Source organism: Arachis stenosperma, chromosome 3, assembly GCF_014773155.1.
Source record: "Arachis stenosperma cultivar V10309 chromosome 3, arast.V10309.gnm1.PFL2, whole genome shotgun sequence".
Lineage (NCBI taxonomy): Eukaryota > Viridiplantae > Streptophyta > Magnoliopsida > Fabales > Fabaceae > Arachis > Arachis stenosperma.
Window position 1 is genome coordinate 132018302 of NC_080379.1, and position 17573 is coordinate 132035874.

Here is a 17573-nt window from a genome sequence, read left to right on the forward strand (position 1 = left end):
ATATAGTATTTTGATGGTACAAATGTTGAAACCTCTTTTTAGACGTTGGCATTAGGTGTTTATTCATTCAGATTTTATGTTTCTATTGAACTAAAACTTTCAATTTATAATATTAGGCTACAACTTTGTTTGTTATTTTATGCATATATGCCTAAAATGCTAATTCATTCATGCTTAACTGTAACAACTGGTACCTTAGGTAGTAAAATTAACAGAAAAAATCAAGCGGCTAGAGCAATAAAGAGTAAAGCAAGATGATTTCACTCAATTTACTGACATAGAAGAAAGGAAATACAAGAAAGAAAGGATAATGTCTGTGATGGTAAGAGCCAGCCTCACTGTCCTGGTCTATCCTTCATTCTTTCCATAAGTCTGCCACTTCCTCTCCCTATTTTGCTAATACTTATACTCTCCTCACTCTAATCATGAAAATCCATTAGAATCATCCCTACTGACAATCTTTTATATTTTTCCCACTAACACTGTCATAATTATCTTTCCTATTTTACACTCCACTCTCTTCCTTCTAGTGTAATGTAAGGACATAGGAAAAATTTGCTTCCCTTTATGATTATAAGCTTCTATTCCTAACACTTCATTCTTGCTTGGGTATGTAACAATACCCCTAGTGCACGAAATTGTGATCTTCAATGGCGCCAACAACTTGGTACGCACAATTGTAATCTCAACTCTTTTTCACAACTTCGCACAACTAACCAGCAAGTGCACTGGGTCGTCCAAGTAATAAACCTTACGTGAGTAAGGATCGATCCCACGGAGATTGTCGGCTTGAAGCAAGCTATGGTCATCTTGTAAATCTCAGTCAGGCGGATTCAAATGGTCATAGAGTTTTGATAATTAAAATGTAAATAAACATAAAATAAAGATAGAGATACTTATGTAATTCATTGGTGGGAGTTTTAGATAAGCGTATGGAGATGCGTTGTTCCTTCTGAATCTCTGCTTTCCTACTGCTTTCATCCAATCCTTCATACTCCTTTCTATGGCAAGCTGTATGTTGGGTATCATCGTTGTCAATGGCTACTTCCCGTCCTCTCAGTGAAAATGGTCCTCTACGGTTTCTGTACAGCTAATCAACTGTCGGATTTCTCGTCTCGGATGAAAAATACCATGCACAGATATCGTATGGCTAATCAGCTGTTGGTTCTCGATCGTGTAGAAATAGGATTTACAATCCTTTTGCATCTGTCACTACGCCCTACAGTCACGATTTTGAAGCTCGTCACAGTCATCCCATCCCAGATCCTACTCGGAATACCACAGACAAGGTTTAAACTTTCCGGATCTCAAGAATGCTGCCAATGGATTCTAGCCTATACCACGAAGATTCTAATCTCAGATTCAGATGCCCCATTTTCAGAGGGGAGTTGATGTGAATCGTTGATTAGAAACCCAAGAGATATACATTCAAGCTTGTCTTCATGTAGAACGGAAGTGGTTGTCAATCACACATTCATAAGTGAGAATGGTGATGAGTGTCACATAATCATCACATTCATCATGTTCTTGTGTGCGAATGAATATCTTAGAATAAGAATAAGCATGAATTGAATAGAAGAATAATAGTACTTTGCATTAATACTCGAGGAACAGCAGAGCTCCACACTTTAATCTATGGGTGTAGAAACTCTACCGTTGAAAATACATAAGTGATAATGGTGTTCATTGGCTTCGGCCCCAGAGAGGGAACCAGAATGACCAAGACCACTAATACAATAGTAAAAAGTCCTATTTATACTAAACTAGTTACTAGGGTTACAGAAATAAGTAAATGATGCAGAAATCCACTTCCGGGCCCACTTGGTGTGTGCTTGGGCTGAGCATTGAAGCTTTCATGTGTAGAGACTTTTCTTGGAGTTAAACGCCAGTTTATAACTTGTTTCTGGCGTTTGACTCTAGTTTGCAACTTGTTTCTGGCGTTTAACGCCAGAATAGGGCAGAAAGCTGGCGTTGAACGCCAATTTGCATCATCTAAACTCAGACAAAGTATGGAATATTATATATTGCTGGAAAGCCCTGGATGTCTACTTTTCAACGCAATTGAGAGCGCACCATTTAGGTTTCTGTAGCTCGAAAAATTTCATTTCGAGTGCAGGGAGGTCAGAATCCAACAGCATCAGCAGTCCTTTTTCAGCCTCTGAATAAGATTTTTGCTCAGGTCCCTCAATTTCAGCCAGAAAATATCTGAAATCACAGAAAAACACACAAACTCTTGGTAAAGTCCAGAAATGTGAATTTTGCTTAAAAACTAATAAAAATATACTAAAAAGTGAATAAAACATACTAAAAACTATATAAAAACAATTCCAAAAAGCGTATAAATTATCCGCTCATCACAACACCAAACTTAAATTGTTGCTTGTCCCCAAGCAACTGAAAAAAAAATAGGATAAAAAGAAGAGAATATACAATGAATCTCACAATATCAATGAAACTTAGTCTCAATTAGATGAGCGGGGCTAGTAGATTTTTGCTTCCGAACAGTTTTGGCATCTCACTTTATCCTTTAAAATTTAGAATGATTGGCATCTATAGGAACTCAGAATTTTAGATAGTGTTATTGATTCTCCTAGTTCAGTATGTTGATTCTTGAACACAGCTACTTTATGAGTCTTGGCCGTGGTCCTAAGCACTTTGTTTTCCAGTATTACCACCGGATATATAAATGCCACAGACACATAACTGGGTGAACCTTTTCAGATTGTGACTTAGCTTTGCTAAAGTCCCCAATTAGAGGTGTCCAGAGTTCTTAAGCACACTCTTTTGCTTTGGATCACGACTTTAACCACTCAGTCTCAAGCTTTTCACTTGGACCTTCATGCCACAAGCACATGGTTAGGGAAAGCTTGATTTAGCCGCTTTGGCTTGAATTTTATTCCTTTAGGCCCTCCTATCCATTAATGCTCAAAGCCTTGGATCCTCTTTACCCTTGCCTTTTGGTTTTAAGGGCTATTGGCTTTTTCTGCTTGCTTTTTCTTTTTCTTTCTTTTTCATTTTTGCTTTTTCTCTTTTTTTTCACAAGCCTTGTCATTCATTGCTTTTTCTTGCTTCAAGAATCAATTTTATGTTTTTTCAGATTATCAATAACATTTCTCCTTTTTCATTAATCTTTCAAGAGCTAACAATTTTAACATTCATAAACAACAAGATAAAAAATATGCACTGTTCAAGCATTCATTCAGAAAACAAAAAGTATTGCCACCACATCAAAATAATTAAACTAATTTCAAGATAAAATTTGAAATCCAAGTACTTCTTGTTCTTTTGTAATTAGGCACATTTTTCATTTAAGAGAGGTGAAGGATTTATAGAATTATTCATAGCTTTAAGACATAGACACTAGACACTAATGATCATGTAATGAAGACACAAACATAGATAGCACATAAAGCATAAAAATCGAAAAATAGAAAAAATAAGAACAAGGAAATTAAAGAACGGGTCCACCTTAGTGATGGCGGCTAGTTCTTTCTCTTGAAGATCCAATGGAACGCCTAAGCTCCTCTATGTCTCTTCCTTGCCTTTGTTGCTCCTCCCTCATAGCTCTTTGATCTTCTCTAATCTCATGGAGAATGATGGAGTGCTCTTGGTGCTCCACCCTTAGTTGGTCCATGTTGTAACTCAAGCCTTCCAAAGAGGTGTTGAGTTGCTCCCAATAGTTGTGTGGAAAAAAATACATCCCTTGAGGCATCTCAAGGATTTCATGAGGAATTTTCTCATGCTCTTGTTGAGGTTCATGAGTGGGCTCTCTTATTTGCTCCATCCTTTTCTTACTGATGGGCTTGTCCTCTTCAATGAGGATGTCTCCTTCTATGTCAATCCCAGCCAAATTGCATAGGTGACAAATAAGATGAGGGAAGGCTAACCTTGCCAAGGTGGATGACTTGTCAGCCACCTTGTAGAGTTTTAGAGGTATGATCTCATGAACTTCCACTTCCTCCCCAATCATGATACTATGGATCATGATGGCCCGATCCACAGTCACTTCAGATCGGTTGCTAGTAGGAATGATGGAGTGTTGGATGAACTCCAACCATCCTCTAGCTACAGGCTTAAGGTCCGGTCTTCTCAATTGAATCGGATTGCCCTTTGAGTCTCTTTTCCATTGAACTCCTTCCACACATATGTCCATGAGGACTTAGTCCAACCTTTGATCAAAGTTGACCCTTCTAGTGTAGGGGCGTGCGTTTTCTTACATCATTGGCAAGTGGAACGCCAACCTTACATTTTTCGGACTGAAATATAAGTATTTTCCCCGAACCATTGTAAGCCAATTCTTTGGATTCGGGTTCATACTTTGATCATGGTTCCTAGTGATCCATGCATTGGCATAGAACTCTTGAACCATTAAGATTTTGACTTGTTGAATGGGGTTGGTGAGAACTTCCCAACCTCTTCTTCGGATCTCATGTCGGATTTCCGGATACTCATTCTTCTTGAGCATAAAAGGGACCTCAGGGATCACCTTCTTCTTGGCCACAACTTCATAGAAGTGGTCTTGATAGACCTTTGAGATGAATCTCTCCATTTCCCATGACTCGGAGGTGGAAGCTTTTGCCTTCCCTTTTCTCTTTCTAGAGGTTTCTCCGGCCTTAGGTGCCATAAATGGTTATGAAAAAACAAAAAAGCAATGCTTTTACCACACCAAACTTAAAAAGTTTGCTCGTTCTCGAGCAGAAGAAGAAAGAAATAAGGGAAAGAGAAAGAGAAAATAGAGAAGATAGAGGGTAGAATGTGGTTCAGCCAAGGGGTAGAAGCTTGTGATGTGTGAAAGTGAAAGAGTGAAGAGGGGTATTTATAGGAAAAGAGAGGGAGAGTGGCCGAATGGAATTGGGTGGGTTTGGGAGGGAAAAGTGTTTGAATTTGAAAGTGAGGTAGGTGGGATTTTTGGGAAAGAGATATGGAGGTGATTGGTGAAGAGAATATAGGGAAGAGGATAGGATTTGATTGGTGAGTGGTGTTTTGGGTGGAGTGTTATAGAGATGTGTGAGGAAGAGAGAGAGAGGTGGGGTAGGTAGGGATCCTGTGGGGTCCATAGATCCTGAGAGGCCAAGGATTTCTCATCACTGCTCTTTTTAGACGTGCAAAATGCGCCTATTGTGCAATCCTGGCATTTAACGCCAGACTGCTGCTTGTTTCTGGCGTTAAACGCCAGCTTTTATTCCTTTCCTGGCGTTAAACACCAAGCTGCAACCTGTTTCTGGCGTTTAACGCCAGTTTGTTACTTCTTTTTGGCGTTTAACGCCAGTCTGGTGCTTCTTTCTGGCGTTTAACGCCCAGAATGGTGCCAGACTGGGCGTTAAATGCCCATTCGCTACCCTTACTGGCGTTTAAACGCCAGTAAGTTTCTCCTCTAGGGTGTGCGATTTTTAATGTTGTTTTTGAATTCGCTTTGATTTCTGCAGTTGTTTTTGTGACTCCACATGATCATCAACCTAAAGAAAACATGAAATAACATAGATAAATAAAATTGGGTTGCCTCCCAATAAGCGCTTCTTTAATGTCAATAGCTTGATAGTGAGCTCTGATGAGCGGATAATTTATACGCTTTTTGGCATTGTTTTTAGTATGTTTTTAGTATATTTTAGTTAGTTTTTATTACATTTTTATTAGTTTTTAGTTAAAATTCACTTTTCTGGGCTTTACTATGAGTTTGTGTGTTTTTCTGTGATTTCAGGTACTTTCTGGCTGAAATTGAGGGACCTGAGCAAAAATCTGATTCAGAGGCTGAAAAGGACTGCAGATGCTGTTGGATTCTGACCTCCCTGCACTCGAAGAGGATTTTCTGGAGATACAGAAGCCTAATTGGCGCGCTCTCAATTGCGTTGGAAAGTAGACATCCTGGGCTTTCCAGCAATGTATAATAGTCCATATTTTGCCCGAGATTTGATGGCCCAAACCGGCATAGAAAATCAGCTTCAGAAATCCCGGCGTTAAACGCCCAAACTGGCACAAAAATTGGAGTTAAACGCCCAAACTGGCATAAAAGCTGGCGTTTAACTCCAGAAAAAGTCTCTACACATGGAAGCTTCAATGCTCAGCCCAAGCACACAACAAGTGGACCCCGAAAGTGGATTTTTACGTCATTTACTCATTTCTGTATACCCTAGGTTACTAGTTCACTATTAATAAGACCTTTTGATATTGTATCTCTACCTCATGACACATTACACGTTTCTTATTGTATCTTCTACGGAATGAGTCTCTAAACCCCATGGTTGGGGGTGAGGAGCTCTGCTGTGTCTTGATGGATTAATGCAATTACTACTGTTTTTCATTCAATCACGCTTGTTTCTATTCTAAGATATCACTTGCTCCTAAACTTGATGAATGTGATGATCCGTGACACTCATCATTATTCTCGCCTATGAACGTGTGCCTGACAACCACCTCCGTTCTACCTTAGATTGAGTAGATATCTCTTGGATTATTTAATCAGAATCTTCGTGGTATAAGCTAGAATTGATGGCGGCATTCAAGAGAATCCGGAAGGTCTAAACCTTGTCTGTGGTATTCTGAGTAGGATTCAAGGATTGAATGACTGTGACGAGCTTCAAACTCCTGAGGGCTGGGCGTTAGTGACAGATGCAAAAGAATCACCGGATTCTATTCCAACCTGATTGAGAACCGACAGATGATTAGCCATGCTGTGACAGAGCATTTGGACCATTTTCACTGAGAGAATGGGAGGTAGCCATTGACAACAGTGAAACCCTACATACAGCTTGCCATGGAAGGAGCCTTGCGTGGATGAAGAAGAAGACAGTAGGAAAGCAGAGATTCAGAAGATAGAGCATCTCCAAAACCTCAACCTATTCTCCATTACTGCAAAACAAGTTCTTATTTCATGTTCTTTTACCTTTCACAATCAAATATGATAATTATTGATATCCTGACTAAGAGTTACAAGATAACCATAGCTTGCTTCAAGCCGACAATCTCCGTGGGATCGACCCTTACTCACGTAAGGTATTACTTGGACGACCCAGTGCACTTGCTGGTTAGTTGTGCGAAGTTGTCATAAAGAGTTGAGATTGCAATTGAGCGTACCATGTTGATGGCGCCATTGATGATCACAACTTTGTGCACCAAGTTTTTGGCGCCATTGTCGGGGATTGTTCGAGTTTGGACAACTGACGGTTTATCCTGTTGCTTAGATTAGGACTGTTTTATTTTTGTTGGTTTTGAGTCTTTTATTTGAGTTTAGTTTCATATTTTAAGTTTGGTGTCTTCTTTGTGTTTTCCTTCAAATTTTTGAAAATTTGTGTTTGATTTTCTAAAAATTTTAAGTTTGGTGTCATTTTGTGTTTTTTCTCTTTCCTCATTTCAAAAATCAAATCTTTTTCAAAATAATTTTCAATCATATCTTTTCAATTGCTAACCTCAAAATCATTTTAATTAACTAATTGATCTAGTTTTCAATTTGCTTTGATATTATTTTCTTTTAGTTTTCGAAAATTTATTTTATTTTCCATTTGGTTTATTTTATTTTTTTCGGTCAACTAAAAAAAAATTTTTACTTTACTTGTGAATCCATATCATATTCCCTTTTTCCATCATGGACCTAAGTGGAATTGAGCAGTCCAGAAGGACTATGGGGTCATATACTAACCCCATTACAGCTGCATATGGGAGTAGCATCTGTATACCTCCCATTAAAGCAAGCAGCTTTGAGCTAAATCCTCAACTCATTATCATGGTGCAGCAAAATTGCCAGTATTCCGGTCTTCCACAGGAAGAACCTACTGAGTTTCTGGCACAGTTCTTACAAATTGCTGACATAGTACATGATAAAGAGGTGGATCAGGATGTCTACAGATTATTATTGTTTCCATTTGCTGTAAGAGATCAAGCTAAGAGGTGGTTGAATAACCAACCCACAGCAAGCATAAAAACATGGAGACAGTTATCAGACAAATTCCTGAATCAATTTTACCCTCCAAAAAGGATGACACAGCTAAGGCTGGACATCCAAGGCTTTAAACAAGAGGATAATGAATCCCTTTATAATGCCTGGGGGAGGTATAGAGGTATGCTAAGAAAATGCCCCTCTGAAATGTTTTCAGAGTGGGTACAGTTAGACATCTTCTACAATGGGCTTACAGAAAAAGCTCAGATGTCTCTAGACCACTCAGCTGGTGGATCTATACATATGAGGAAGACGATTGAAGAGGCTCAAGAACTCATAGATACTGTTGCTAGAAATCAACATTTGTACTCTAGCAGTGAGCCCTCTACAAAAGAAGAAGCTATTGATCCTAATCCTCAAGAACAGATTGTTGAGCTTAATCAGCAATTACTCCTGATGATAAAACAGTTGGCAGAATTTAAAGAGATGCTCCAAGAAACTAAAATTGCCAACAAGAACATAGAATCACAGTTGAATCAGACAAAACAGCAGTTATCTAAACAGATAACAGAAGAATGCCAAGCAGTTCAACTGAGGAGTGGGAAGGCATTGAATAACACTGCTCAAAGTAGCAAAAAGCCAATAAAGGAACAGTTGACAGAGGATAATCAAACCACTGCCCAAAATTCCTCTGAGGACAGTAAGAGCCCAGAGATGAATACTCCTGGTGTTCAAACGCCAGAAAGGGGAAAAAGTTGGCGTTAAACGCCCATTCCTTGCCCAGTTCTGGCGTTCAAACGCCAAAAAAGGGGAAAAAGTTGGCGTTAAACGCCCATTCCTCACCCAATCCTGGCGTTCAAACGCCAAGGAGGAATCAGATACATGAGAGTGCTGATAGTAACCCCTCTAAAAAGGCTTCTCCAACCACTTCTGTAAGGAATAAACCTGCAGCAACTAAGGTTGAAGAATATAAAGCCAAGATGCCTTATCCTCAGAAGCTTCGCCAAGCAGAACAGGATAAGAAATTTGCCCGCTTTGCAGACTATCTAAGGACTCTTGAAATAAAGATTCCGTTTGCAGAGGCACTTGAGCAAATACCTTCTTATGCTAAGTTCATGAAAGAGATCTTAAGTCATAAGAAGGATTGGAGAGAAACTGAAAAAGTGTTTCTCACTGAAGAATGCAGTACAATCATTCTAAAAAGCTTACCAGAAAAGCTTCAAGATCCAGGAAGCTTTATGATACCATGCACATTAGAAGGTGCTTGCACCAAGACAGCCCTGTGTGACCTTGGAGCAAGTATCAATCTAATACCTGTATCCACTATCAGAAAGCTTGGGTTGACTGAAGAAGTCAAACCAACCCAGATATGTCTCCAACTTACTGATGGCTCCATTAAATATCCATCAGGCATAATTGAGGACATGATTGTCAAGGTTGGACCATTCGCCTTTCCAACTGACTTTGTAGTGCTGGAAATGGAGGAGCACAAGAGTGCAACTCTCATTCTAGGAAGACCTTTCCTAGCAACTGGACGAACTCTTATTGATGTACAAAAAGGGGAAGTAACCCTGAGAGTCAATAAGGATGAGTTCAAGTTGAATGCTGTAAAAGCTATGCAGCATCCAGACACACCAAATGACTGCATGAGCGCTAACATTATTGACTTTTTGGTGGAAGAGATCAATATGACTGAAAGTCTAGAATTAGAGCTAGAGGACATCTTCAAGGATGTTCAGCCTGATCAGGAAGAACCAGAGGAAACAAAAGAATTTTTGAAAATTCCTCAGGAAGAGGATAAGCCTCCCAAACCTGAGCTCAAACCACTACCCCCATCCCTGAAGTATGCATTTCTGGGAGAGGGTGACACTTTTCCAGTGATCATAAGCTCTGCTTTAAATCCACAGGAAGAGGAAGCACTGATTCAAGTGCTAAGGACACACAAGACAACTCTTGGGTGGTCCATAAGTGATCTTAAGGGCATTAGCCCAGCAAGATGCATGCACAAGATCCTATTGGAGGATAATGCCAAACCAGTGATTCAACCACAAAGGCGGCTAAATCCAGCCATGAAGGAGGTGGTGCAGAAAGAGGTCACTAAATTACTAGAGGCTGGGATTATTTATCCCATTTCTGATAGCCCCTGGGTGAGCCCTGTCCAAGTTGTCCCCAAGAAGGGAGGCATGACAGTAGTTCATAATGAAAAAAATGAACTGGTTCCTACAAGAACAGTTACAGGGTGGCGTATGTGTATTGACTACAGAAGGCTCAATACAGCCACCAGAAAGGATCATTTTCCTTTACCATTCATAGACCAAATGCTAGAAAGACTAGCTGGTCATGATTATTACTGCTTTTTGGATGGCTATTCAGGTTATAACCAAATTGCAGTAGATTCTCAAGACCAAGAGAAAACAGCATTCACTTGTCCCTCTAGCGTGTTTGCCTACAGGAGAATGCCTTTTGGTCTGTGTAATGCTCCTGCAACTTTTCAGAGATGCATGCTATCCATCTTCTCTGATATGGTGGAAAAATTCCTGGAAGTCTTCATGGATGACTTCTCATTATATGGAGACTCATTCAGCTCCTGTCTTAACCATCTAACACTTGTCCTGAAAAGGTGCCAAGAGACTAACTTGGTCTTAAACTGGGAGAAATGTCACTTTATGGTGACTGAAGGAATTGTCCTTGGGCACAAAATTTCAGGCAAGGGAATAGAGGTGGATAAAGCAAAGGTGGAGGTAATTAAAAAATTACCACCACCTACCAATGTTAAGGCAATCAGAAGCTTTCTGGGGCATGCAGGTTTCTACAGAAGGTTTATAAAGGATTTTTCAAAAATTGCAAAACCTCTAAGCAACCTGCTAGCTGCTGACACACCATTTGTGTTTGACACACAGTGTCTACAGGCATTTGAGACCCTGAAAGCCAAGCTGGTCACAGCACCAGTCATCTCTGCACCAGACTAGACATTGCCATTCGAACTAATGTGTGATGCCAGTGACCATGCCATTGGTGCAGTGTTGGGACAGAGGCATAACAAGCTTCTGCACGTCATTTATTATGCCAGCCGTGTTCTAAATGACGCACAGAAGAATTACACAACCACAGAAAAAGAGTTACTTGCAGTGGTCTATGCCATTGACAAGTTTAGATCCTATTTAGTAGGATCAAAGGTGATTGTGTACACTGACCATGCTGCTCTTAAGTACTTACTCACAAAGCAGGATTCAAAACCCAGACTCATAAGATGGGTGTTGCTTCTGCAAGAGTTTGATATAGAAATAAGAGACAAAAAAGGGACAGAGAACCAAGTAGCTGATCATTTGTCCCGAATAGAACCAGTAGCTGGGGCGTCCCTCCATTCTACTGAGATCTCTAAGACCTTCCCAGATGAGCAACTTTTTGCCATTCAGGAAGCTCCATGGTTTGCAGACATTGCAAATTATAAAGCTGTGAGGTTCATACCCCAGGAGTACAGCCAGGTGCAAAGAAAAAAATTAATTTCAGATGCCAAGTACTACCTCTGGGATGAGCCATATCTCTTTAAGAGATGTGCAGATGGAATGATCCGTAGATGTGTACCTAGAGAGGAAGCACAAAGGATCCTGTGGCATTGCCATGGATCACAGTATGGGGGACATTTCGGAAGTGAGCGAACAGCCACTAAGGTCCTCCAATGTGGCTTTTACTGGCCTACTCTCTATAAAGATGCCCGAGAGTTTGTGCGTAACTGTGACAGTTGCCAAAGAGCTGGTAACTTGCCTCATGGATACGCCATGCCTTAACAAGGGATCCTAGAGATTGAATTGTTTGATGTATGGGGTATAGACTTCGTGGGTCCGTTCCCACCATCATACTCAAACACTTACATTCTGGTGGCAATGGACTATGTATCTAAATGGGTAGAAGCAATTGCTACACCCACTAATGATACTAAGACCGTGCTGAAATTCCTCCAGAAACACATCTTCAGCAGGTTTGGTGTTCCCAGAGTACTAATCAGTGATGGGGGCACTCATTTCTGCAATAAACAGCTGTACTCTGCTATGGTCCGATATGGAATTAGCCACAAAGTAGCAACTCCGTATCATCCACAGACAAATGGGCAAGCTGAAGTCTCTAACAGAGAGCTAAAAAGGATCCTGGAACGGACTGTAATTGCCCATAGAAAGGATTGGGCAAAGAGCTTGGATGATGCTCTGTGGGCATACAGAACATCATTCAAGACTCCTATAGGAACCTCTCCATACCAACTTGTGTATGGCAAGGCCTGTCATCTGCCCGTGGAACTGGAACATAAAGCCTACTGGGCAACCAGATTCTTAAACTTGGATGCTAAGTTAGCTGGTGAAAAAAGATTACTCCAGCTAAATGAGCTAGATGAATTTAGACTCAGTGCCTTTGAAAATGCAAAAATTTATAAGGAAAAGGCAAAGAAGTGGCATGACAAGAAGTTGTCATCCAGAGTCTTTGAGCCAGGACAAAAAGTTCTGCTCTTCAACTCTAGGCTCAGACTATTCCCAGGAAAACTTTAATCCCGGTGGAGGGGTCCGTATGTGATTACAGGAGTGTCACCATATGGATATGTTGAGCTTCAGGATATTGATTCTGACAAAAAGTTCATTGTTAATGGACAGAGGATCAAACATTATCTTGAAAGCAACTTTGAGCAAGAATGCTCAAAACTGAGGCTTGAATGATTCTCAGTGAAGGTCCAGCTAAAGACAATAAAGAAGCGCTTGCTGGGAGGCAACCCAGTGATTAGCAGGTTATATGTTTTGTTTAATAAAAGTTTGATACATATTCTCAAAGGGGGATCATCAAAAGTTGAAGGAATTCACAGAGTTACAGAAGAATTCAGTGTAAAAAGCAGAGAAAAGGGGCTTGCTGGCGAAAAAACGCCAGTAAGGGGTACTTTGGGCGTTAAACGCCAGAATGGGCACCATTCTGGGCGTTTAACGCCAGTAAAGGTGCCATTTTGGGCGTTAAACGCCAGAATGGGCACCATTCTGGGCGTTTAACGCCAGGTGTGCAGCATCCTGGGCGTTTAGCAAAACGCCCAGTGATGAAGGGGTTTCTGGTGTTTAACGCCAGTCAGGGTACCTGGCTGGGCATTAAACGCCCAAATTGGCCAACATTTGGGTGTTAAACGCCAGAATGGATACCATTCTGGGCGTTTAACGCCAGAAAGGTGGGGGACAGAGATTTTGCTTTCCAATTCAATTTTTTTCAAACTTTCCTGTTTTGATCCATAATTTTCTACATAAACACATTTCAAACTTTCATCATTCACCTTCAAATTTTCAAAATTAAAATCATTCTTCAAATCTCTTTCAAATCCTTTCCAAATCTTCTTCAAAAACTCAAATATCTCTCAATTTCTTTCCATATCTTCTCAAATCTCCTTCAAAATTTTCGAAATCTCTCCCCCTTCCTTATAAATATATGTTCGGCCACACCCCCTTTCCCACAATTCGAATTTGCTCTCCTCTCCTCTCTCCCTTTTCCTTTTCTTTTGCTTGAGGACAAGCAAACCTCTAAGTTTGGTGTGTTTTTCCGTGATCACTAAGCTAAGGCTCATCAAGATCATGGCTCCCAAAGGAAAACAAACCAATTCAAGAGGCAAGAAAGAGAATACTCTAAAAGACCTTTGGAGTCAAGAGAGGTTCTTAACCAAAGAACATGCAGACCATTGATGACGGGTCATCATATACCCATTTTTCAAGCTAATTTCACTTGTTTTACTAGTCTTTATGCACTTTCTTGCATCCTAAGTAAGTGATTTGGAATGAAAATGCATAACTTCTCTAAATCAAACAACCACCATTAAATTGATGCTAACTAATGAGGTTTAAGCTAAATTTAATTGATTTTTAATTGATTTATAAGCCTTGTGAATTTAGTGATACTTTGATTGGTTGTTTTGATTATTTGAAGGAGAAGAAAGGAAGAAAAGAGGAAAAGCGTGGCTTAAAGAAAGCGTGGCCCAAGGGAAGAAGAAGTGTGGCGCATGGAAGGGAGGAAGCAAACATTGCCCTCCACAAGGGCACACTGCCCTCTAGGAGGGCAACATAATGAACCAAGCTTTGAGAGGCAACACTGCCCTGCCCACAACAAGGGCGGAGCACAATTTGATGCTAAGGATCAAGGAGAACAAAAACTCTGCCCTGCCCTCCTCAAGAGCAATATCGGGCTTCAACCAAGAGAAATTCAAAAGGAATTGCTTCATAATGCTTCCTATGGGTTTCGAACCCAAGGACAAGGAGGAAAGGAGTAGCGCTCAAGCACAATAGAATCAAGCAAAAATTAGCTTGCTTTCATTCTCCCTGGATCAAACACGGCACCATGAGGAAGCAAGGAACTAAGCATTACTTTGGTGCCAAGAAAACCAAGGAAAAGAAGCAACATGTGCCTCCACCGAGTATCGAACGTGGGACCTCATCTTTGGCACATTGCCCTGCCCTCCACAAGGGCAGGGCAGCATTTTGTGATGCACGGACCAGCGCACAAGATTGGCGCACCAAGGGAGCTTTGGCACAGCAAGCACGCACGGGCAGCAGAATCTGGCGCACCAAAAAACTCTGCCCTGCCCTCCACAAGGGCAGGGCAGCATCCTGAAGCATCAACGCACCAAGCACGCACGCACAAGGCCGCACGCATCATTTCCTGCCCTACCCTCCACAAGGGCAGGGCAGCCTCCTGGGAGCTACTTTCTTCATGGGCTGAAATTGGATTAAAAATCCAATTAAATTCATTTCTTCACCAAATTAAAAGCCCATCCAAATTCCAAAATCCAAGAATAGAAAGTGTATAAATAGGAGATAGTTTGATGTAATTAGGACCTTTCTTTTCACTTTGGAATTTTGAACCTTCTTTTGAATTTTGGAGATTTCATTGAGAGCTAGGAACTGAGATTTCAGAGAATTGGGGAGGAGAATTGATCTCTCTTCTTCCTAGTTCTTGCTTGAGCATTTTTATTTTTCTTATTTGAGTCTTGGGTGTGAAGAATTGAGGAATTTCTGTCTCAATCTCCATTCAAGAGCTCTTTAATTCCTCTTCTGCATAATTAAGTTCAACTACATTTCCTTTACTGCTTCTTCTTTAATTTCTTGCTAATTGCTTTGTGAACTTGGATCTGGGAAGGCAATTGAGATCAAAACCTTGCTATTTAGTCTCTGGAGTCCTGAGATCCAATTTTCCTTTTGGTTCTTCTGTGAACCTCTGCTGCAATTTAATTTCCCTTTCTATTTGAGATTTAACAGAATTCAAATCACTTCTTGCTTTGATAATTGTTGCAATTTACTTTCCCTTGCTTGAATTCTAACATCCCAGTCCTTAAATCCTTTTTCATTTCTGCAATTTATATTTCTTGCACTTTAAGTTACTGCAATTTACATTTCTTGCACTTTAAGTTTTAGTCATTTAATTTCTTGTTCTTTAAGATTCAGCTCTTTTACTTTCAGTTTTCTTTAATTTCTGCAATTCTTCCCTCCCCTTTTACATTTTCTATCATTTACTTACTGTTGGATACAAAATCACTCAACCAAAACTTGATTCGCTTGACTAAATCAACCATTAAACTAAAATTGCTCAATCCTTCAATCCCTGTGGGATCGACCTCACTCCCGTGAGTTTTATTACTTGATGCGACCCGGTACACTTGCCGGTGAGTTTTGTGTTGGATCGTTTTCCACACATCAACCATTACCACAAAATAATGGGTCTAAAGTCAGTAATCCCGGAAGTTAAATTTGATCTGAAAGAAGATGAATATCCGAAGATCCAAGAGCAAATTCGAAACAGAGGATGGGAAGTTCTAACCAACCCTGAGACAAAGGTTGGAAGAAATATGGTTCAGGAATTCTACTCAAATCTGTGACTGACAGATAAGCAGAGAATGACTGGAACCGCTTTTCATACCTACAGAACCATGGTCAGAGGGAGAATTATTTACTTCTATCTGGACAAAATAAGAGAGGTCTTCAAATTTCCTCAACTACAAGATGATCCTGAATCCTTTAATAGGAGAATGGTGAGAGTAGATAAGGGGTTGGATCAAGTTCTAGAGGACATATGCCTCCCTGGAACCAAGTGGATGACCAATTCAAAAGGTGTCCCAAACCAACTCAAGAAGGGAGATCTCAAACAAGTTGCAAGAGGCTGGTTGGATTTCATAGGGCGTTCTATCTTGCCCACTAGTAACCGTTCTGAGGTTACTATCAAGAGAGCAGTGATGATTCATTGCATTATGCTGGGAAAAGAAGTGGAGATTCATCATCTGATTGCTTGTGAGATTTACACAATTGCAAATAAGAACTCCACTGAGGCCAAACTGGCTTACCCAAGCTTAATCTCTTTGCTATGTAAAGATGCTGGGGTGAGGATGAGAGTAGATGAATTCATCCCAATTGAGCACCCAATCACCAAGAGGTCAATGGAAGGACAAATGCAAGATAACTCTATCAAAAGGAGGGCGCATGAGTTCCTCCCTGAACTTCCTGAAATTGACTACTGGACTCGCCTAGAAGCATCTGTTGCCAAGTTGCAAGAAGCTATGGAACAAATTAAGGAAGAACAGCAGAATCAAAATTGCATGCTCTGTAAATTGCTGAAGGAACAAGAGAAGAAGGGGCGTGAGCTACAGGAGCTGAAGCGCCAAAAGCTCTCCCTTGAAGGGTCAAATACCCCACAAGTTGAGGGAGCATCCACTTCTCAAGATCAAGGTTGTTGAGTCCTAACTCTGTGATAATCTCTATCATTAGGAGTCTATTTTAGAGTCATTTAAAATTCTATTTTCTATTACTATTAGTCTTATCTTATATCTATTTTTGAGTCTTGTTCTTAATTCATGATTAATAAAATTTAAGGTTCATGTCTTAAAGCTATGAATGTCCTATGAATCCATCACCTCTCTTAAATGAAAAAAAGGCTTTAATCACAAAAGAACAAGAAGTACAGGATTTCGAATTCATCTTTGAAACTAGTTGAATTAGTTTGATGTGGTGACAATACTTTTTGTTTTCTGAATGAATGCTTGAACAGTGCATATGTATTTTGAATTTGTTGTTTTAAGAATGTTAAAATTGTTGGCTCTTGAAGGAATGATGGAAAAGGAGAAATGTTATTGAGGATCTGAAAAATCATCAAATTGATTCTTGAAGTAAGAAAAAGCAGTGAATACAAAAAAAAACATATAAAGTTGTGATCCAAAGCAAAAGAGTGTGCTTAAGAACCCTGGACACCTCTGATTGGGGACTCTAGCAAAGCTGAGTCACAATCTAAAAAGGTTCACCCAGTCATGTGTCTGTGGCATGTATGTATCCGGTGGTAATATTGGAAGACAGAGTGCTTTGGGTCATAGCCAAGACTCATAAAGTAGCTATGTTCAAGAATCATCATACTTAACTAGAAGAATCAATAACACTATCTGAGTTCTGAGTTTCTATAGATGCCAATCATTCAAAACTTCAAAGGATAAAGTGAGATGCCAAAACTGTTCAGAAGCAAAAAGCTACTAGTCCCGCTCATCTAATTGGAGCCAAGTTTCTTTGATATTTTGGAGTCTATAGTATATTATCTTCTTTTTATTCTATTTTGATTTTCAGTTGCTTGGGGACAAGCAACAATTTAAGTTTGGTGTTGTGATGAGCGGATAATTTATACACTTTTTGGCATTATTTTTAGTATGTTTTTAGTATAT